This window comes from Lissotriton vulgaris, chromosome 2_1, assembly GCF_964263255.1.
Source record: "Lissotriton vulgaris chromosome 2_1, aLisVul1.2, whole genome shotgun sequence".
Lineage (NCBI taxonomy): Eukaryota > Metazoa > Chordata > Amphibia > Caudata > Salamandridae > Lissotriton > Lissotriton vulgaris.
The window spans coordinates 1,913,717,420-1,913,741,630 of record NC_141687.1 but is presented as its reverse complement, the minus strand read 5'-3'; positions in this window follow the sequence as shown (position 1 = coordinate 1,913,741,630).

The window sequence follows — 24,211 nt, the reverse complement described above, 5'->3', positions numbered from 1 at the left end:
GAACGAAGCCTCGCTCTGTTTACCGCAAATGTCCATTGGCGAATACACGAACTCAGCAAACTAACCCACAAAGCAAGGTCACAGAAAAGGCAACGTGACCGGTAGCAAAACCAAGCAAAGAATGCCCAGTCCCGCCTCCCTATAAACGGTCACATGGGTGAAAAAAGGGAGGGGTGTGACCATTAGCATGCACACAGAGAGAGGACCAAGGCAGAACCCGGTCTAAATCCCAACAGTATCACCAAGAAAAAAAAATCCGCTGCGTGCGAATTTGCGGATTTTCGGTAAATTCGCAAGCGTTAACAGATTGCGAATTTACCGAAAATCCGCAAAATACGCGAGCGGCACAGATTTTCCGCCCATGCTTAGAAATGCCCCAGATTCCTGCCCCATATAGTGCCACCGTAACACAGCTAGCTTTATATATATATAAAAGCTCTTTAACTGGCTTTTTTCCCATCTTTTTGCTGAACGACTGAAGGGTCATTATAGATTTAGAAAATAGTAAATCCCTAGCTTTAATCGCACAGCTCCATTTACCAGTGCAGTCGAACAGAATCCCCAAATATGGGAATGTTGGGGTATGGTCTAGTGGAATTGATCCTATGAACATGTTTTTTTTCTTTTGTTTTGCGTTGCCGCCACAGTTCATGGAGAAAGTTTTAGTGCAATTTACTTGTAGTTCTAATTTGGTCATAAAGGAGCTAAAGGAGGTAATCATGGTCTGCATGGCTATAGGGGTTCTTGCCATGAGAACAGCGTTGTCTGCATAAATAAGAGCAGGTATACGACGGGCTGAAACAATTGGCATATCAGTGCAATCCTGTAATAGAGTTTCCTCCAAGTTGTTTATATAAATAGAAAATAAAAACGGTGCGGGGACGCACCCTTGCCTCATGCCCCTCGCTACGCTGAACTCTCTTGTTCACTCCCCATTTTTACCGTATCTAACCATTACACTAGCCCCGTTATACAGTTCTCTCAGAAATTTGATGATATTTTCCTCCACTCCCAAACGGGTTAAAATTATCCATAGTTTGCCATGATTGACATAATCAAAAGCGGATGTCAAATCTAAAAAAGTTAAAAACAATCTTCCTCCCTTAGCCGTAGTATATTTCTCTATTAATATTGATAAATTAAGTGCTTGTTCAATGGTACCAACTCCTTCGCGGAAACCATATTGGAGGTCACTAATAATGTTATGTTCGTCTGCCCATGAGTGCAGTCTATCTAAAATGACTCTGCCAATGATTTTGATGGTGGAGTCAAGTAAGGATATGGGCCGATAGCACGCACAGCTTGCTCTGTCTCCCTTTTTAAAAATAGGAATAATGATCAATTTATACCAAGTACCAATCAATCCTATTGTGCAAGCAGCATTAAAAGTTCTGGTAAGCAATGGTGCCCAGAGGGGTCCATTTTTTTTGAAGATGTCCACTGGGACACCATCGGGGCCAGGTGCCTTTCCCCCTAGGCTAGAATTATTACCCTTGATTACCTCGTCCAAGGAAAAGTTGAGTTGCAACCCTTCAGTGCCCTTCCCCTTAAATGTGGGTTCTCTCAGTGCATCGGTGGTAATTGATACAGTGCTATAAAGTGTTTCAAAGTGCTTAACCCATTCCTCCTCGGTAACTGCTATCTCAATTCGAGCCTTTCTACTGTCTTTAAAAAATGGGGCATTCACTGCTTTCCAAAAGGCCGTCATATCCTTTAATTCAGAGGCCTCCATTATAGCTGTCCATGCTTCCCTCCTCATCAGATCTCTTTGCACTTTAAGTGCAGTTTTGTATTCTTTACGTAGGGCCCTTATCAGGGTCTGGTTTCTGTCATGCCTATGCAAAGCCAGTTTTAATTGCTTGTGGGCCTTACTGCATGCTGATTTAAACCAACCTCTTGTTTTCCTTTGAGTCCTGTTTTCCTTGGCGTTTACCCACAGACCCCTCTTTATACAAGCAGGTATTTCTCTGAAATTACTTATAATGTCTGCATCATCAGATGCCAAATCCAAGCAAACAGAAAAACTTGTGTTGCACGCATTAATTAAATTACTAAGAAACTCCTTGGGGACCACCTTAGTCCATTTTAAAGCGTATCCGTTCTGCCTGGCAATTTAAGTTTTCAGAAGAATCCTCTGCTCTTTTATGCACTATCAATTGTGGGTCGGATAATTCTATCCTGATGGGGAAATGGTCACTTAGGGGAGATTTTAAGACATTATAACTTGCAATACGATCCCTATAACACGAGGAAATAAGGATAAAATCAATTGTAGAGAATAAACCTCTACCGTTAAAAGTAGGAGAGAAGGAGGTCTCAGTGCTACATAGCTCATTCGAGAACCCTAAATCGTTATTAAACATGATCTCATTCAAAGCATTCCCAGTTACTGAGTACTCAAAATGTGACGAGGCGGTATCCCTATCCACCTTTAACCCACAATTACCTGTTCCTGATCTATCACATAGGGCACAATTAAAATCGCCGCCCCATATGACAATGAACTGTTTATGAGAACTGTTATTTATGCTATAAAGTTTCGAGTTCAGGGTTTTAAGCACCACTGTTATATCTAATACAGGGATGTTATTGTAGAAATTTACTAACAATATACAAACAGTGGTATTAATATGTAGCCCGACAATATGATAAAAACAGTTATCAAAATACAACTCAATTTTTTACATAAAAAGCTGTTGGAAATGTACATGCATAAATCCCCCTTTGCTCGGCCATGTGCGGATCCTATGGCTGGATTGATTCAAGTTTTAAAACCACTCATATGATATCCTTTCTTAGCCCATGTTTCTTGCAAACATATAACATTGCAGTTATTAGTTAATTTTTGCCAGTTTGGATTATCTAATTTGGCCTTAAGGCCAGCTATATTCCAAAATATAATGGACCATTTGTCTCCAGGCCCTCCATTTAAACCTGAGTTATTGCACACCGCACTTTCTTTAGGGAATTCAGCGGGCCCTCCCCCCGCATTTATCTTCCTCACAGTTTTCACATTGGACTTTTCAGGGGATCCAGGATCAATAAGGGACCTGCTAGATTCTGCTCTCCCATGATCAGGATTATTACTAATATTACCCCCACTTAGAATTTCTTCCCTTATCAATGCACCATCCAGATTTTCAGGATGGACCATCCCTGGTACAAGATTATCAGGTTTAATTGGCTTATTCATGAAAAATGTATTCAATGTGTGTAAACTTACCTAGTATGTGACATAGAAAATGTACCCAGGGCCTGGAAGTTTATTGTTACCTGTGTACTGTAGCACCTATTGTGCAACCCACTACAGTGGCAGTGAAAACATGGCTTTAGGCCTCCTCCTTGTAACCAGACAGCAGCAGTTTAAAGCCGTTGCACGGACCTGCTGATATCACCCTTTTGACAGGTAAGAAGCCTTGATTAAAAAAATGAAATAAGTCACAACTAAGTACACCTTGATGTCCACAAGATAGGGTGCATAATATTTAAGAGTGGACCATGTGTGACATTATAAATGGCCCGTTTACCCAATGAGTAGCTCCAATGTGACATTGAAACTAGTCCGCTTGTAACTGGCAAATAGGAAAGTCAAACTAAAGATATATGACATTTGACCTGTACCCACTATAGACTCTATTCAAAGACCTATTTTTATATTTAAAAAAAATCCAATATAGAAGTGAATTTGTATTTGGATTAAATATATCATATATTATATATGGGAACTCTAACTTTTAGAAAGTTACCTTTATCCTGCCTGTAGCTGCTGAGGCAAATTTGTGATAGCCTCCATCCACTGCCCAGTCTTGACTTGGCCTGAATAAGGTCTGAAAGGGGTTGGGAAACTGTTACCAAAGAGGAAGCATTTCCCTTGTATGCAAGGTGTCCTGGTAAAAAAAAAAAATGTTCTTCCCCTTGCAGTAAGACTTGTTAAAGGTGGACCAGGTAACTTCATTAACTTCAAAGTGTACTGCAAATGTTAGGTGACACATGGAAAGCCCCAGCCTTTGTCCCCTATAATCAGGCTGCAACCAGACCCAGTAGGAGAAAAGCTACTCAAAGAACTGGTTTTGAGTGACCACATAGGATGGGATTTATCATTATCATGGCCACATCTCTGAGTGAGCGCATAATATTTGCTTAAGGGAGAAACAGTTTCTTGATCTTGAATTTTGAGAGTAAAGGGCACTGTGGAATTATTTGCAGTAGGGAAAACATGAACTGCTCTAAAAGTGAGTAGGCGGGAACTTTGATCCCATTGGTTAGACGGTGCCCAAGAGGCATTACCAACCACCAACTGGTGCCATGCATCAAGGTGGCTTCCCGAAGCACTTTCTAAGAACACTTCCTGGACCTGTACAAGAACAGAAGAAGGACTGTATGTGTTATTTGAAACTTGTGAGAGAGCCCCATTGGAAGACCCCATTTGTACCCTTGGCAAAGAAGTTGCCCAAGGCTGCCCTACTGTGTGGCTACAGGGACACAACAAGTAGCAAGATGTACTTTACCTAAAGTGCGCAGCTAAACAGTAGCAATTGCACCTGGTTTTGACCCTGCTGTTGGCCTCTGCCTAATGCCCTTAGAATCTCTAAGGGCCTTCCTTGAGGTCAGAAGTGGTAAAGGTGTCCTGCGGCCGAGAGTTGCTTCGGCGCCACGCTGTTGGTTGCGCGCGCCTAGAGCGCTGCTGTGCTTAATTTTAAAACGCCCGTTTTTGGATATTATTTTATTTAATTTTTAATTAGCCCTTGCTTTTATTGACCCTGTCCTGGCCCTTACCTGCACCTTAATTTCGCTGGAAAACCCACCGCTGCTTAGCGGGTCCGGTTCCGGGGAGGTTTGTGGGCGGGGAGTGACATCTTGGACTGGGCAGGAGGAGCGAACGCCATCTTGGAGCGTCCCTGTGCTCGTGGACGCGGAGTACAGGCTATTTAATGCTCGCCACCTGACGCGCAGCGGCAACGCGCAGCGGGAGGGCCTTCCCTGCGCCAGAGTGGTGCCAGAGTCCTGCCTGTCAGCGCTCATCAGCGTCTCGGAGGCGGACGAGGTAGGACTGCGGGGCCTTTGTTTTTGTCTGCTATATTTTGCATTAGTGTGTGCTCTTTTCGGATGGTTGTTTATAGTTCGGGGAGATTTTTGCTCTGCGTAATTTTTCCCCCTTTTGTCAGCATGTCTTCCCTGGAGGTCGCCTTCTCAAGAAGGGCTGTCCGACATGTGGGTGGCGCCCTGTCTTTTTGAAGGGACAGCGTCTGAACCTCCTCTTTTGTATTGTCAATGCTCTCTCCTTAACACCAGATCTCTCTGCAGACAGTCCATCGATATCTGGAATTTACTGTCTGATTCTAAAATATCTTGCCTATTTCTAACGGAGACTTGGCTTGGAGAGTGCTCTGGCCCTGATTTGGCAACTGCTATACCTCCAAATTATACCATCTTTAGGAGAGACAGAGTTGGTGGTAGGGGAGGGGGCGTGGCTCTGATTGTGGATAAATGTCTTCCGTGCACTACGTTTCCCGTGGATAACATCACGGGTTGTGAAGCCTTAGGTTTTACACTTGGCATTTCGCCTCGTCAGAAGTGCACAGGGCTTCTTATCTATGGAGCTCCTGGGCCCATCGGCTCTTTCTTTGACGACTTGCAGGTGGCGCTTTCTGTGCCCTGCCTGAGATCGGAGCATTGTATCTTGCTGGGGGACTTGAATTTTCATATGGACATTGCAGCGGATCCTGACACGATTTAGCTGCAGGATATTGTTTCTCCGCTAGGGCTGGTTTCTTACATTGCCAGCCCCACCCATAACAAAGGCCATACTATTGATCAAATTTTTTCTACCATGAAGATTGATGTGTCTTTGCGCTCCCAGTGTTATGGTCTGACCATTTTTTAAATTAATTTTAGTATTCCTTTTTTTGCTATGACTGGCCAAAGAGTGCAGAAAGATATGAAACGGCCAAGGAGGTCATTTCATTTAGCCACAGCGGAAATGTTACCCGATGCTCTCCGCCGGCATCCTTGTGGGCTTACGGATGACCTGGAGGAAACCCTAGACTCTGTTCAGAAGTGGCTGATAGCCAGATTTGAGGAGCTAGCCCCGGCTAAGCCAGCTAAATCCGCGGCTAGTCATGTTTCTGCCCCTTGGTTTACCCCTTCTTTAACCCCTTAAGTGCTGCCTCGGTGCATTGGCCGACGGCAGCACTACCTCCCCAGTGCTGCGCACGACCATTGGACGTCCATTCAGCACTAGTTCCAATGGACAGCGCAGCACTGGGGAGGAATGTTTAATAGCATCTATGAGGTTAAGGACAATGCGTCAAGATTGTAAAAAAGCCGAAAGAGTGTGGCGGCGCAAATATGATCCGGGTGATAAACTAAAATATCGGGCTGCGATCAGGCTTTATCACAAGCACATCTCTGATGGTAAATCTTGAGCGCAGAATTGATGAAGCGGAAAACATTAGTAAAGAACTCTTTCAGATAGTAAAAGAGTTTGTTTCCCCTTCCTCATGCTCGCCATCTCATTCTCATTCCGAAGTATGGATCAACCAACTTGGGGATTTTTTTTGTACATAAAATTAAGGCTATTAAGGTTGGGCCTTATACCAACGGTCTGTAAACCGACCTGTCTCCCCTTACCTGCGGAAGAGAATTGTCCCGTGCTTTCGGTTTTTCCGCCTTTGTCCTCTGCCAACTCTCTTGCAGCGAAATGCTTGGGTAGAGTAGCGACGGCAGTTAACATCTTGAGTGGTTCCTTTGGCGTGGAAACATGCTTTGATCTTGCCGCTACTCAAAAAGCCTACTTTAGATCCCCTTGTTCATGCTAACTATAGGCCGATCTCCCTTCTTCCTGCTCTGGCGAAGGTGATTGAGAAACATGTGCAACTCTCTATTACCAACTTTATTGAGAGCAACAACATCCTCCATGATTCTCAATCGGGCTTCCGGGCTAATTATAGCACGGAGACAGCCCTTCTTGAGATCACCGAAGCCATCAGAGAAACTCTTGACCTCGAGGGAAAGGCTATTCTGGTAATGCTTGACTTGTCGGCGGCTTTCGACACCGTCCCCCACGACGGTCTCCTTTTAAGAGTCTGGGAGATCGGGCTCCGTGGGACGGTGTTGGACTGGTTTAAATCTTTTTTGTCCGGCCGTCGACAGGTGATCTGGGCACCTCCGTTCTCCGCTGAAATGCCGCCGCTAGAGGTGGGGGTTCCTCAGGGGTCTATCCTGAGCCCCACCCTTTTTAATATTTACATGGCCCCTCTGGCGGCGGTAGTGGAGGCCTTCGGTGCCCAGATCATATCGTACGCTGATGACACCCAGCTCCTTTTTACGTGCAAGAAGGGAGAGGATTTTGATGGCGGTCGGATCAAGGATTGCCTGGGCGCGGTCTTTGACTGGTTTCAGCGGCACAGCCTGAAATACAACCCCGATAAGTCGGAGTTGCTTTTCTTCGGGTGTCCACCCGATCCCTGCTGGAAAACATGGTGGCCCCAGGACATGTCCCCGCCTGATGAGGTCTCTACAAAAGCAAAAAATCTTGGTGTGTTGTGTGATGACGGCCTCTCTTTCAGACCCCAGATCATCGGGCTGTCTGGGAAATGTTTCGGCATTTTGATAATGCTTCGGAAGTTTCTTCCGCTGCTGTCCCTACAACACAAAAAGAATATTGTCCAGGCGTTAATAGGTTCGCGATTGGATTACGCGAATGCCCTTTATTTAGGGCTGACTAAATATCTGCTGGCTTGTTTGCAAATTGTGCAGAATTTGGCGGCAAGAGCCATCTTTGGCCTTCCGCGCAGGGCAAAAGCATCCGAATTGCTCAATAGATTGCATTGGCTACCTATTTCTAAAAGAATTACATTTAAGATCTTGACCCTTGCTTTTAAGGCCCTTCATTCTATCGGCCCTAAATACATCAGGAAGCACATGGCTTTTTATGCGCTGAGGAGGACGCTACAGTCTGCCATGTTGGCCAAAGCCGATGTTCCTCCTATCAGATTTGCCCGGATTGGAGGTCGCTCCTTCCGTTATTTGGCTGCTTGTTGCTGGAATGAGCTTCCTGTCTCTTTAAGGAAGGCCAACAGTCTTCACTCTTTTAGAAAGGAGCTGAAGACTTGGATTTTTTCCGTATGATTCTTAGTGACCTCTGCGAGTAGCTGTGTTGTGTTTTCTCTGCCTCAGTTCTCTTTGCCAAAGCGCCGGGACACCCCTCGGGGTAGCCGTGCACTATAAAAGAGACATTACATAACATAACATAACATAACAGAAGTGCAGCCCTAGGTTTGGCATTAGAAGACAGAGTGGAAAGTTTTGAAAACTTTTCTTCCAATGGTCCTGTGTTTCTGCTGAACGCATTGGAAGAAGTATGACACTTGATTGAATTTCAGCTTCTTCAGGCTCAAGGCTCCCCACACCTCGAAAGAAAGGGACTAATTTTGAGTTTGGCTGTCCATCAGACCGCCGAACCCATGGTGGAGGTACGGTGGCAGTTAGGAACTGCTGCACCAGTGGTCGGACTGCTGTATTCCAACTACGGCGGTCAGACCTCCAGAGGACCACCTCAATTACTAGGGAGCCGCATTCCCTGGCAGTGGTACTGCGGTCAGAGGCACACAATTATGCTGGTGATGCTGCAGTGGCACTGCCAAGCATATTGTGAGTTTTTCTCACAGCCAGGATTTAATGTCTGTGTTCATGCCACAAAATTCCGCTAGTGAGGAAACAAAGGAGGCCCTACAGGTCCCTTGGGTGCATGCAGGGGGCACATGGTGTATTCTAAGCTGTATTCAGAAGTGTAGTGGTAAGAGAAGTGGCAAGTTGATGAAGAGGTAGAGTAATTTAGGAAAGATTATCATGTTCACAATAGCCAAGCGACCAGTTAGGGCCAAGGGAGTTGCGTCCAGCAGTCAACTCCCTCGTCCAGCTATGTAAGCAGCAGACCATAATTGAGCTTCCATAAATCGTTGATGTCTTTATTGAGCCAGACCTTAAGATACTTGTTGGGGCCTTCTTCCCAGACAAGTGGGAATTTCCTTGGTGAAGGGTGACATCACAGCTGTCAGTGGGAAAATAAGCGACTTTGACAAATTAATCTCAACACTAGACAAACCCCCAAATCTGGTGAGAGGGTTTAAATGTACATGTGGATCTCTGACATACATAGTGACATCATTTGCATATAGCGACCCAAGATTCTGGGAGGGGAGAACATTAGTCTGTAGTGGACATGGTGCTGGTGAAGCCAGGCCGCAAGTGGCTTCATTATGTTTGTAAAAAGTATGGGAGATTAGGGGCATTCCTGTCGGGGACCTCTCGTCACAGCAAAATGGGCTGAGATTCTGTCATTCATACGCAGCCTGGATGCTGGTTGAGAATAAAGCAGACTGATTGGTTTTATTAATGTGGTGCTGAGCCAGAGGTGTGTCAGCAGGGTGAAAAGATATGGCCATTCAAGAAAATCAAACATCTTTGTAGCGTCCAAGAATGCAGCCTCCAAGTGCAAGGCTGGATCAATGGTATCGAGGCAAAGAAGATGTGCAGGTTGCAAAATGGTGACCTGCCTAGGACAAAGCCTGCTTTATCGAGCCTCACCTTGGTTGCAGCAATGGAAGGAGGCGTGAGGCGATGGGTTTGGCATGAATGAGTTTGGCATGGATTTTGTTATCTGTATTAATCATGGATAATTGGTGATATGAGTTGCAGCGGTGAAAGTCCTATCCAGGAATAAGGATTGTTACAATTAGTGCTTCTTGTAGGGAGGGAGTCAAAACTTTGGAAGAGGGCGATTCTTGGTACATGTTGAGCAGATGTGGGGCAAACAAGGGGCATACTCTTTCTAAAATGCGGTGGTGAGGCCATCAAGGCCAGGCATCCAACCTGCAGGGATTACACTGATAACTCTGATTACCTTGTTGTCTGTGAAAGGTTCATCCAAGTATCATCTATGACCATCTTTCAGCCAAAGAAGCTAGATCTACATCCTTTGAACCATCAGTTTTAATCAGAGAAATAGCTAGTAAAGAAGAAGACCATTATGGCATCCCACAGCAGCAAGGACCCTGCATTCCATTTACTTCTAAGGTCACCATACAATTGGTAGATTTCTCACTGTCATGCCAACTAAGAAACTATAACGGCCGTACCCCTTCAGATTTAAAGAGGCAGCCCACTTTCAGAAGTGGTCTTTACAGAAGCAATATAGATGACTTCTTCTTAGATCTTTACTTGTGGTCCTCACTGATTGGCATGAGGGTTGAGTAGAGATACAAACGCGACCACTTTTCTTGCTTTCAACTATTGAGGACAGCCTTGCTCAGGTAAATCTGGCCAAAGATTTGCCCATAGGGGCTTTGGTTGTCACTAACAATAGGAGAAATTTCAAATGGGATCGTATTGTTTCAAACCCTGATGCCTTAAGCAAACTATACACTCACGTAGAGTCTTTTTTAATATTATTGAGTGACGTGACATCAGCCCCAAGGATGTAGTAAAGCTCCATGATGATTTTTTCACTGTTGTTATGAACACTTGCTTCACTAAAACCACAGGAATCATCAATTACATGTATACCAATAATCCCACCTGGTACAATAAAGTGTGTAGAGAAGCTAAATCCTTGCTTGTCAAAACCATAAAAAATGGCCAACAATCACTAATTCAGGAGTAAAGGGCCACCTATAATGTAATCCTTAAAAAAACAATAAAAAATGGGATTCTCTAATTTGGAAGGACGCCCTCGAAGCCATCCGGACTAAAAATCAAGCCACCTGTTGGCATATACTTAGGAATGGAAGTGAATCAAGCACAATGAGACCCAAAATCAACATTTTACCCAAGGACTGGGTGGTCCACTTCCAATCCCTCTATAACAAGGGTTAACCAATTAACACAGAGCAGGACTTACACACCCAAGAACTTTTGTCCGAAGACCAACCCAGCACCGGCCAAGACCTATCTGGGCCTCGGCTCAGACTCCAAAACAATACTCTGGTATTTACCCTGCGAGAAACACAGCAGGCTATCCTTGAATTAAAAGCTGGAAAGGCTCTTGGGCCAGATAAAATTCCAGAGGATCTCTTCAATCTCTATCGTGGCGGTTGCACCCATTCCAGATTCCTAGACGGGAGCAATAATAGCCTCCATTTTTAAGCCTGATAGACATAGCCCAGAAGATCTATTTTAAACAAGTCCTGAGGCACCTGAACACATGGCTGGAGGACAATAATATTCTGTCCCCATTCCAGGCAGGTTTCCGTCCAAAAATAAGTGCTATAGATCAGGTGTTTAGATTCTTGATGCTGAGGTGGAAAACTGTAGATATTAATGGAGGGATTGTTTGTTGATCTTAAGGCTGTCTTTGATATGGTTCTCAGAGACAAACCTTGGGCCGCTTTGAGGGACATGGGAATCCTTCCCGTGCTTATGGAAATTATTGTGAGACTACACACTGGAAATTATGCCCACGTGAGATGGGGCTAAGAGGGTGAATTAACTGATCATATTTCAGTAGCTAAGCATGCAAGACAAGGATGTGTCCTCGCTCCAACACTCTTTCTACTGTTCATCAATAGGTGTGTCAAATTCCTAATAGGGTGCGCAAATGACTTTCCGGTCTTGGGTGGTGTTAAGATCCTGACATTATTATTCGCCCATGACACCCTTCTGGTGTCAAAAACCCCTAAAGGTTTGAATTTTTTTTAGGAAGATTCAATTTGTTGTTCACCACCGATAGGCTAGCAATAAATGCTGACAAAAAAAAATGTATGGCTTTTCATATAAATAATTTGAGGAACAGTTAGACTAGGGGGAATTAATTTAGAGAGAGTCTCAGACTTTGATTATGTGGGCATACATCTTTCCATCACGAACTTATGGAACAGCCATGTTGGCTATTTCTTAACCATAGGGCAAGTGCCATGCTGAATTTTGCTAAGAACACATCTTTTCATCCAACGTCCCCACTACTGGAAATCTGGAGAGCCCAAACTCCGGCTGCGCCTACCTATGACTCTGAGTAATGGAACTATAGAAATGTTAATCCGTTGCCGAAAACAAGTTTTAGAGATCAGCACTTAGACTCCCATAGGGCACGCCCGGGGATTTTACAGTGGACCTAAATGTTTGCTCAATCGATACCATAGTAAGACTAAAACCAATCTTATACTGGCTGAGATTATGGTTGGTTCCTGAGATGGAATGTTTTAGAAATGGATTGAAGGATATCCCTCTAATCTTAAGGTGTGTCAATACTTTACCGTGGCTAGGCTATATCAAGCAATCCCTCACTGCATTGGGGGCATCTGATATTTGGCAATGCCCAGGGGGCATCTCTGCTTCATCTGTAAAAGGGATCAAAGAAGCCTTCTGGTCAAATCAATGGAGAAAGGTATTGGAAACCACCAGCAGTGGCAGTCGTGCTGATTTTTTACTTCTTCAAAAAACTTTCTTGGACGAAATTGGACGAAATTGACTTGCCATTTACTAGATCTCTGTATATTAAATTCATGTTGGGTACCTTTCCACTTGCATCCTTCACCAGAAAATGGAGCTCCCACTCAGAGGGTAGTGCAGCCTGATCGGCCAAGGAGCAGCACAGGAGACAGATGCCCATCTACCTTTTTTTTGTCCAGCACATACTAGACAGCGAAGATGCTGGATTGTTCCCCTGTGCAGATACCTTGGAATAAGGCTCTATAAAAATGTTTTCAATATTCATCAGACACGGGGTCTTGTGTGGTTTTCTCAATAGCCAATTTCTTAGAATCATTCTGGCCCATTTGTTTTAGGATACTCATACAAATGCCCGAAATTAAGCATTGAGTCTTACCTCTGTCATTTAACGCTGCCCGTTGGAGTTGCCGTTCCTTATTTTTAATCTCTTCTAGATCGTGGATGTCTATTTCTTTTCTACGTTTTATTATTGAAACCTTCTGAGACTTAAAGACCCCCCTTAAGAAGGATTTTGATGCATCCCAAGCAATTCGCTCTGAAGCTGTCCCTACGTTAAACAGAAAGAATTCAGAGAGACTTTCATTGATATTTAATGTAACTTTTTCGTCTAAGAGTATTGTTCTATCCAGGGTCCACCGCCGCTCTGTATAGTTAATTTTGAAATTCATTTCCAACTCCACCACAGAGTGGTCTGACAAACCTACTGGCATATAAGATATAGACACTATGTCTGAAAGAAAAGTCTGATCTATCAGAAAAAAATCAATTCTGGAAAATTGTTTATCTTTTTTGCTAAAAAAGGAGTACTCTCTAAGATTACCATGCTTAATTCTCCAGACATCCAATAAAAAAAATTCTTTGATAATATTATTTAGTGCTGAGATGGATTTATTGGGGGGATTATATTTCACCTTCGAGGTGCGGTCTAGATCTTGGTCAAACACTAAGTTAAAATCGCCACCTAGTATGACTGGCATTGTATACTGTATCAAATACTCTTGTAGCTTCTGAAGAAACACTGCCTTATCTTCATTAGGGCCATAGTACACAGCGCAAAGAAAAATAAAACCTCCAACAGACAGTACTGCTGCCAACCACCTTCCCGACTGGTCAGTACCCCAACTGATCACCCTTATCTCTTTATATGCCCGTACTATGATGGCTACACCTCTATTTGACCCTTTCTGATTAGAGCACAGGACTTCCTGGACCCAATTATATCTGGTAAAGATTTGCGCACACTCCTTCGACTCTAAATGTGTTTCCTGCAAAAGATACAAGAATGCTTCAGAATTCCTGAAAAACTTGCATATTCTCTGTTGTTTTTTCCGGCTTCCCAATCCATTTACATTCCATGATAGGATTCTAGTACTCGATGCCATATATATATTGATAGAGTAATAATCTTTTGACTAATAATTGTATAGACTTGTAGTGATATTCCAAACCTTTACAACATAAAATTCTGGCATATGAGGAATTTTATTTTTTATTTTTACCCCCCCCCCCTTGGACCTTCACCTCCCCCCTCCCCCCCGAGGAACACTCCCTTCACAATTGGCGGATCCAACGCCATAAGGAGCTCCCAGCCCAAAGCGCATTTAGTAGAATTTTTCCCAACCCACTTTAGTTCTGTTTTTAATGCTTATATACCTTGACTTTTTTTTCACTAAACCTATACAACACCTATAGCTTGCGTCCCTTGCATCCCTTCCCCTTTTTTTTTAAAGTTTTTTTTTTTTCCTTTCTAAGTTTCTCAAATTTTTTCCCCTACTTCCCTTCACCACATTGCCCCTCCGTCTATCGCTCCCTCCCGCCAAAAGATGATTACATTAGAAATGAACTTATTACCCTACTATTTTCTCATCCCCACCAACAATTCATCTACCTCCTCTGGGTAATTACAGTTATACATTTTGTTGTTCCACATGATCTTCAGTAGTACAGGGAATTTCATTTGGACCTGTGCGCCCAATGATCGGAGTTCGGGCATCCTAGAACCCAACTCCCACTGCCTCTGCGCAGTCTTCCCCCCCCCATATCTGATCTAATTTGATAGGGATTAGCACGGTAATGGAGAGAAGAGCGTGCAAGACATCTACTAAGGATAAGTTCCTTAACCGCATACGTTTGAAAATAGACAAGTATTTTCCTCGGAGCCTTGCGGTCCGGATGCAGTCTGAAGGGGTCTCGGTGCACACGCTGTATCTCGGCTTCCAGGTCTATGTCAGGTCTGTTTTTTAGTACATCTTCCCGTAAAAGACGGCATACAAAACCCTTAATATCGTTCACTTCTGGGCACTCTGGAATTTTCAGAATTCGTAGATTATTCCGTCTACTCTGCATTTCCAGCCGTTCCATGTCCATAACTAATTTACGATTTTGAACTTTAAGAGCCTCAATATCCTTGGTATTCTTCACTGATATTTCTGACAATGAGGTAACCTCTCCCTCTAACACACCGGTTCGAGCCGCTACACCCTCAATTTATGCCTCTAAAATATCAAATCTGTCATGAAGCCCTCTTTGGTAGTTCTCCGATGTGGCAAATTTCTCCATCAAATCCTCCCTCAGTGAGTAGAACAGTTGACCAAGCCTGCCCTCCTCCACTCCTCCTGGCGCTACATCTTGAACCTCTCTATTCAAACACGGATTACTTTGAGCTGTACTAATTGCATAACTAGTGGAGGGGAGGGGAGAATACATGGGAAAATTGTGTGAGGCTGCAGGGAGGGTATTTGAAGGAGTCAGTAGTACTGGCAAAGCTATAGACAGATCAGTTAATGCGACCGAGGTTAAATTTTCCCCTTCCACGGCTGGAGTTGGAGTTGAAGAGTTAGAAAAATTAGAAGAAATGGCCCCGTTCCCCTCCCCCCCCCCCTCTGTCAATGGGGCGGATGCAAATGGTGTCAGTGACATTGGTGTGATTGGAGCAAATATTCCTGGGGTAACAGTTTGAGGTACAGTGGTAGGTACTGCTCTCCCCTCTAACACTGAATTTAAAGCTGGAGTAACTACCATAGCTAGGGGAGCAGGGGGGAAGGCTGAAACAACTGCTGTATCTGCTGTAACAGCTGTAACTGGAGGGGCAGGGGGAGCAGACGGAGCAGGGGGCCCTGGGGGAACTGAAGAAACCAATGTCTCTAGCTCCCCAACCTTAGAAATGGGAGCAAAGTCCTGTTCTGGGTTACGTACTAATCCCTTTGGGATTGTCTGATTTCCCCCGCCCTCACAAGGTATACTTTCCAGCACAGAATACCTATTCTCCAGCGGCAAGAAAGACAAGGCAGATGATACAGGTGTAGATGGGAGGCTGGGGGTTGCCTTCGTTTGGTCAACTTTAGTTTGATCGGCTACAACTGTCTTAATTGTATTTATTTTAATGTTGGCCTTAGTATTATCCTTGGTGCCAGCGCCAGTACTGGTGTTTGTGTTGACGGCTTTATCCGCTGACTCCCCATCCTTAACTGCTTGCTCCATAATCTTGAAAAAGCTTTTAAGCGATGGCGTATTCCTCTGAGCCTGAAACTGCTTATTCCCCCTGTCTGACCCTGTTTTCCAGGGACCCCCTCTCTTCCTCTGCTTAGGAGATATCGGTATTGGACCTCTCTTCTCACTTGAATCCCCTGACTCCCAAATTCCCTGTTTCCTAAGTGCCTGCTTGGACCTTAACTGATATCTATTTCTAATCTCTCCCGAATGTCCAGCACTTTCACCAGAAACTACACTCTCTGTCAGGTTCGATGTAACTTTAGGGGCTACTACTGTACTGGAGGGCAGGAGGACAAGGTCTGTACCCACAGTCACAGACACAATCCCAGCTTCAGTGTCGGCTTGATCTAACCCTGCAGCTTCAGACGATATGGGCTTCATACCCTCTACCTCCATGCAAGCCCCCCCTCCTGGGACCTCTTACCGGCAATTGTTGTTGTACTTTTCTCGATAGTGGAAAGCTCCCGACACACTGGGCCTTTTACACGTTGTATTAGCGCACCTCTTGTCTGCTGCCAATGCCCAATGTAGAAGCCACAACCACCACAGCCTCTGCCACTGCTCAAAATGCGAGCCTCCCGCAGCCGGTCACCCGATTTTACCGACTGTACCGACTGTAACGGGCCACTTGAATGGGGAATGCAGCGTCCTCCTCCCGAAGCTCTCCACTGCACGAATTCCTGCGCGAGGCGCGCCAGCATCTCCGGAGCCGCAACTGCTGGGTCCTAGTGCCCTGGAGCGCCTCCATAGAAACCTCACAAAACGCCGAAGGAAAAGGAAAACCAAAACAAGAGTTTATTCTCCAAACTTAATATGAAGAAGGGGAAGAGTACTAATATCCTCACAGTTCAAAGTATTAATATCCGTCCTCTACATGGGGAAACGACCACTCAGAAACTGCATAGTGCTATCTTGGGCGAGGAGCTCCGCAGCTGCCGGTAGCCTGCCGCCGCCATGTTCCTCACCTCTTGTGACGTCACGAAATAGACATCCATGATCTAGAAGAGATTAAAAATAAGGAACGGCAACTCCAACAGGCAGCGTTAAATGACAGAGGTAAGATCCAGGTATTAGAAAAGGAACTGGGTGAGATACAGGCACGTCTTAAGGCTCGTACTGATAAAATTAACAGGGACAGGTGGGAGGTGAGCAAGCTTCGTAATTTCGAATATGGGGAAAAATGCGGCTCGCTCCTCGCATGGAAGGCTAGATCTGAGAGAAGCAGAAATAATATCACATCGTTAATTCAGGAGGAAACAGGGTCAAAGCTAACAGAAGACTCCGAAATAAGGGATGAAGCAAGAGGGTTTATGGAGGAACTTTACAAAGAACAAGATATGCCTAGTGAAGATGCATTGGAAAATTGGTGGGTGGAGAAATAATTGCCACAGTTGAGCGAACCAGATAAACTTTACCTAGTTACAGCTATAACAGAGGGAGAGGTAAGGACCCAATTGAAAAAAAATGACTAGAAACAAAGCGGCAGGCCCTGATGGGCTGCCGACTGAAGTCTATAAGGATAACGTATAGGAGGTAGTAGGCCCACTTGTTTCATTATTTAACAGGATTCTTATAGAGGGGGATTGTATTCCTGATACTTGGGCTGAGGCAACAATAACATTGCTGGTAAAACCTAACAAGGATCCAAAAAGAATAGCTTCATACAGTCCTATTTCGCTCCTTAACTCAGATTCCAAAATATATTCCGGCATCCTTTCGACTAGACTTGCAAAAGTAATTAAATCCATTATACACTCAGATCAGAGAGGTTTTATACCTGGACGCCAATTAAATGAACTAACATATCAGGTTATAGGGGCCATAGACTTTGCAACTAAGAACGGGCTTCCACTGGCTATCATTGCGATTGACGCTGCAAAAGCCTTCGATCGAGTTAATTGGAGGTTTCTGTGGAAAACCATGGAAAAATTCGGATTTCCGGACACATTTATCAAGGGGATTGAGACTCTATACAGACGGCCTAGGGCTAAAGTTTTAGTTAACGGAAGCCTAACAGATTGGTTATATATTTCAAGAGGAACAAGACAGGGTTGTCCCCTGTCACCTCTTCTCTTCGATATTTACATAGAGCCTTTTGTTTGTTCCATAAGATCTGACCTTAATATTTTACCATTTGTGTTGGAAAATTTGGAGCTTAAGACGGCACTTTATGCCGACGACCTTTTACTTTATACATCAAACCCAGATGAGGCTATCCCACGCTTAATAGAATTGGCCAAAGATTTTGGTACAGTGTCAGGGTATGGAATAAACCAAGATAAAACTGACATTATGTGTTGGAATTGCCCGTCCCCCATATTAGAGGCGAAAATAAAAATAAGATATTTGGGGATTTATATCGCTCAAGCCTTAGATGAAGTAGTGAAGGTCAGTTGGAACATAGTATTAAAAGAAGTTAAGAAACTCTTGACTAGATGGAACACTCTGCCTTTTAATATCTATGGCAGAGGGAATTTGGTTAAGATGATTATTTTACCAAAGTTCACTTTCTTATTTAATTCAATTCCTCTGGGCTTTGATAAAAAAGATATAGCTAATCTCCAAGGTCGGCTCGGCTCATTTATATGGGCTACTAAATCCCCTAGAATAGCATGGAGAAAATTGAGGAGGGGTTTGAAACTAGGAGGATTGGCTCTACCAGATTTACTTTTTTACTGTTCTGCTTTTCAGTTCAAAAATTTTAGGCTCCTGGCAAATAAATTGGATTCGTCATCCCATGGTAAACTTTTTCAAGCTATGCTTACAGACTTGCCACAAGGTTTAGATTTTTTTTTGTTTAAATTTGGAGACCTAAATTTTTTTAAGAAGGTTCGTTGAAGGTTCTGAAGACTGCGCTCGCTGTATGGCAGGCGATGCAAAGAATTTTTGATATTCCCTACTATCATCATTTGGCCCCCATCTGGGATTCTCCAGGTACCCCAGAATGCTTATTGGATCGTTTAGCTATTCCATTGAAAGTTGCAGGTTTTTTGCATTGGGGTGATTTGTGTAATCACAGAGAACTATTAAGTTGGGAATCTCTTCTTAACCTTACTGGAGGTACTATTTCAAGGTTTAAGTTTTATCAGCTGTCCTCATGGTGGGAAGAGCAATGTGGGGGAAATATAAGAGAGGTTGTAATGTTGGAGCATGTTAACAGGGAGGGGGCTGGAAGGGTGAGATATCACACTGGTACACCACAATGTTATACGAGAAAGATAATTTGGGAGCAGAAATAGTTAAACTCTGGGGGGACTTAATAACTGAGGACTCGGGGGAAATGGTAAAATTATGGACAGATTCTTTTGTTCTCTCACAGAATGTTATAAAGCCCTCTAATCTAAGGAGGAATCATTTTTATACAGCGTATAGGGCCTATTGGACTCCATCAAAGCTCTCAAAGATCTCAGTAGATGAATACCTATGTCCCAGATGTAAGACAGTAGCAGCCGATGATAGGCATATGTTTGCGGAGTGTCCTTTATTGGAAACTTACTGGGAGGAGGTTGCTAGTTTTTTAGAGCAGGTAACATTATTACCAGTTGAATGCAATACCAGATTAATACTTCTCGGCCTCCCTCAAGACTATGATATTAGAAATAATATTACACAATTGATGTTTTATGTTCTAGTCATTGCAAGAAGGGAAATATGTAGGGAATGGAAGTCCGCCAGTCCTCCGAGATTTGCGGACTGCCTTAGAAACATCATGGTAGTGAGTGGTTTGGATTTGTTGTGTGGCGGAGAAAGGGCAAGTAGGGTATGGTCTCCACTGATGGCATGGTCTGAGAGCTAATTCCGAACTGAGCCCGATGATTATGCCAGAGGTTTTTTTTGGTCCTATCCTCCCGTAGGGCAAGAATCACCGCAAACGGGAGTGGGACGGGAAACGACCTACCTCTGGGTGATCTCCGTTGGCTACTTGCAGACTCCAGGACGGGAACAATTAAGTCTGAGGTGGTGGCTCGGAGTAAGCCTTTCTAGAGTTATATTACTGGTGGCATTATATGAGGACTCAAAAAAAAAAATTAAGCATTGAGCATATACCTCAAATGTAATTATGGAATGTATAATGTTACAACGCATACATTTACAACGCATGCCTTTACAACACAGTTTTTACCCTGCAAAAATCATTTACAATGCATACATTTACATTGCATACCACTACAACGCATTTTTTAAAACTCCATTTACAACGCATTCCATTACATCACATTATACCTTTACAACGCACACTGTTACAATGCATACCATTATATTTCATTTAAGGTAAGTGTTGGATAGTGTAGGGGTAAAAATTACTATTCTAACTCCAGGGGGTGCAACAGTAGGGTAAGTGTTGGATAGTGTAGGGGTACTATGCATTGTAATGGAGCGCGTTGTATTGACATGTGATGTAATGCCTGTGTTTTAGTGACATGCGTTGTAGTGTCATGCGTTGTAGTGACATGCGCTATAAAGGATGTTGCAATGTAATGATTGCGTTGTAAATGTAGTGCGATGTAATGACTGCGTTGTAAAGGTTGTTTCCCATAATTATGACACCTTAGCTACAGCTGCACCCTACTGCTTTGCAAACTACCAAACATAAGCAGCCAAGAAAACATCCACTTTTAGTAAAATATTGATTTTATATAGCTTTGCCTTCGAAATTGCATCTTAAAGTATGAAAGTGACTTTTTTATACAGAGTTCAAAAAGTATTTTTATACTGTGGCACTTTCTCTTGGGAATACCAGTTTTAGCTGTAGTTATTTGTTTGCTAATATGAGGTGGTTCTTATGTTATGCTGCTTTTATGGTCGTCAACCAAAATTAAGCATTTAAAGACAATAGTCCAGATAGGCAGTAAGGTCTAGGGAAACAGAGTCCAGGAAGGTCTGATATAGAGATGAGAAAAAGTCAATCAGGGCTGCTTGTACAGCTTCAGTGCCAGTGTGTACCTGTGAGTGACTGTGCTGAATCCTATTGAGGTAGTCACTTGCCCATGGCTTACGGAGTAGTTGGCCAAGGGACTTGCCTGATCTGTCACCCTCTCCTGAAGTGACTAGCCAGTGTCTCCCTCCCTAGATTGTATGTCTCCCACTGTACAGCCGCCTCATATTCTGATAACTTGCTCTCAAAGGATGCAAACATGGGGGCACCCTGATTTTCAAAGAACAGCAGTGCGAACTCCCTAATTTCTTTCTCTAGACCAGCAAGATCAACTCGTAAGTCACGGAGTACACCAGCTTGTTTTGCAATGCATTCTCCTCTAATGCCGACCTCAAAGCCTCCCACAGTTCAGAATGCAAGATCTCTGCTTTGTCTTTGTGTTCAAAATATTCCACTACAGCTGTCCTGACATCTTCCCGGAACACCTGATCATGTAGGCTCCAGTTCAAAGCCTCCACGTGAAAGCATGAGAGGGATGTCAGGAAGTAGAAGCTCCAGTAAGACAGGAGCATGATCAGAAAGAGTCCTCTGTAAATAGAAGATCTGGGCCATCCAAGCCAGTACATCATGTGATGCCAGCCAGTAGTCTATGCGTGACCGCGAAGCATGGTCCGTAGAAGGTGCTTTCCATAGTACTAGGATAGTGACAGCGTCAGAGGCCGCTCAGGTCAAAGTCATCCATAATCAGTTGCAGCTGTGCCACTGCATGGGGGTGAGAGCGTCTAGAGTCACTAGTTCTGTCCATCTTGGTGTTAAGTACCACATTCCAATCTCCTACCCACAAAGCCACCCCAGGACCTAGTGTCCCAGCCAATCACCATATCTCAAAAAACATGGTGCAGATATCAAAGTCTGGAGATTCGCACTCCCCGCCAAGTGGCGTTCTCTGCGCATCTTCAGGGGGCAGCTTCATCGCACGTGTCTGTCTTCAATTGTCGAACGAGAGTTTGTATTGCCGGGTGTCACCCTTCCCCATCCTGTCATGTAAGGCACCTTGGGCAAGGAGGTGTTCGACCAGCCGCTCAGGAACAATCGGATAGGCACTGCGCCAGTGTTGAGAGAAGATCAATGATTGCCATGAAGCCCAGGGCAGCAGTGAAAGATAGGTCAATACTCATATGACTGCAATTTATTGTGGAAGTCCAGGGCAGACTTAAACCCCACCACATCCTGCGTTGTCAGGTCAGGGATAAGACCATCGTGGAGTAGAATGGAGGACCATAGTCCTGGTTATTTACTGTAGAATTTAACTGTGCAGTTCCACACACTGTGCAGTGGTGGCAGCGTCTTGAAGGATGTGTGACTATAGGGAGACGCTTCCGCTGCACACCAATTTTAGAGGAACAATTGATGAAATGCAAAAGTACTGTAATGTGATTAAATGGTAATGACCAGATTGGGTCACACTTCTGTCTACTGACGATTGCAGGTAAGGAAATAGGGGCATTGTGGGAGCTGTAGTCCTGATGAAGGCCGAATGACCCTTATAGGAAAATTATATTGTCTGTAACATGTTGACAATTTTGCAGGGATTACAACTTTCCCTATCATCACAGTCCTTTCGAGAATTTTTAATCCTGGCCAGGAAATCCACGAATAATAAGTTGTTGGAGATATTCCCAAGTCAGTTTTAATCACAGTTACACTTAGGGTTAGATGTAGGTGGGCTAATACCGGTCGGTAACGGCCAAAAATCAGTAAATTTCCTGTTGCCCTTTGCGATGTAAGAGGCTGTATTTAAGGATTTGGTAATTTACTGATTCATTATTTTAAGGGATTGGTAAAATACCAATTCCTTAATTTAAGGAATCGGTAAATTAGCGAATCCTTAAATGCTATGTAGGGAGCACTCAAGTGAGTGCATTTTTGGTTTAAGGATTCGTTATTTACCACCAACTAGAAGTTGGTGGTAAATACCGAATACCTTTAACCTCTTAAGTGCTGCGTCGGGGCGTTGGCCGACGGCAGCACTACCTCCCCAGTGCTGCGCACGTCCATTGGACGTCCATTCAGCACTAGTTCCAATGGACAGCGCAGCACTGGGGAGGGATATTTGTGCCGCATCTAAGGTGTTAAAAAAGGACTGTTGTGCTTTTTAAAAAGTGCCATGTGGCAGACATACATGCCCTCAGTGCATGTATGTGCGCCACATGTGCACACATGCACGATTCAGGGGAGCAACAGGGTGTCAATGTGACACCCTGACACCCTTGAATATGCTCCCCCTATTACCGATTCGGTATTTACTGAATCGGTAATAGTGAATGGCTTCCCATTCATTCCTATGGGCCTTCAGGCCCATGGGAATGAATGGGAAGGTATTCCTTAATACCGAATCGGTAATAACGAATATTACCGAATCGGTAAAATTTACCAATTTTTTGCCTACATTCTATTTACCGATTCTTAAATACTGAATCAGTAAAATTTGGTATTTAGGAATCGGTAAATAGAAATTACATGTTCCCTAAGTCTTTGTGTGATAAGATTCCTTAGACTCTTATGTTTGTACTGTCTTCTCCTCACTTATGCTTCATCCCAGGCGCTGGTCTGCGCAAGGATTTTATGAGCAAGCCCGATGATGAAACATGTCACTATTAGTGGGTGAGGGCACTTTAAATAAAAATATTTTGTAATTTGTTTGCTTCTCCCTCGTTCGAAGCAATTCTTCTTTCCTCCTATTGCTTTTTGTGTGTTTGAGGTTATTCAGTGAGGAGGCTGGTTTAGGAGAGGTACCTCTAGCCCTTTATTTTGTGTGTTATTGAGCTATGCCCAATAAGTCCATACCACGCCACACCCCAGACGTTGGGGGGCACAATCAGGTCGAGAAGTGTTGCACAATAGCATCCAGACCTGTCCAGTATCTGGGAGGAGCATATGTAACCATTTAGACATAGCCATAGGAAATGTAGCCATTGCTATATACTAATCAGTGCTGCGTGAAACATGAGGGGGCACAAAGGCTGGCTCATGCTCCTCCACCATATGTCTTTCCATCTTGCACCAGCTACTGCTCTCTCCACTCTGTAGAACATAGGAGCTCCACCAGGGGCTCTCGTCCACCCTTTTTAGCCTGTCTCATCCAGAAATCATGGGTTCCGCCAGGGGAAGAGGTCCCACACATAGAGGGTACGTTTTTTTGCTGCTCACTCCGCCAGACACATAAATTTGGCAGCAGCACTCAATCCGGGAACAGCAGTCAATGTATCATAGGCTGTACCAGGCCTCTACGCTCTCTCAAGCACTCATAGGTGAATGTGAACATGCTGCAGGTCTCGTGAGGCAGAGCAGGGAAGGCTCCTGTGGCACGCATCCATGATAAGTTGACTATCGGGG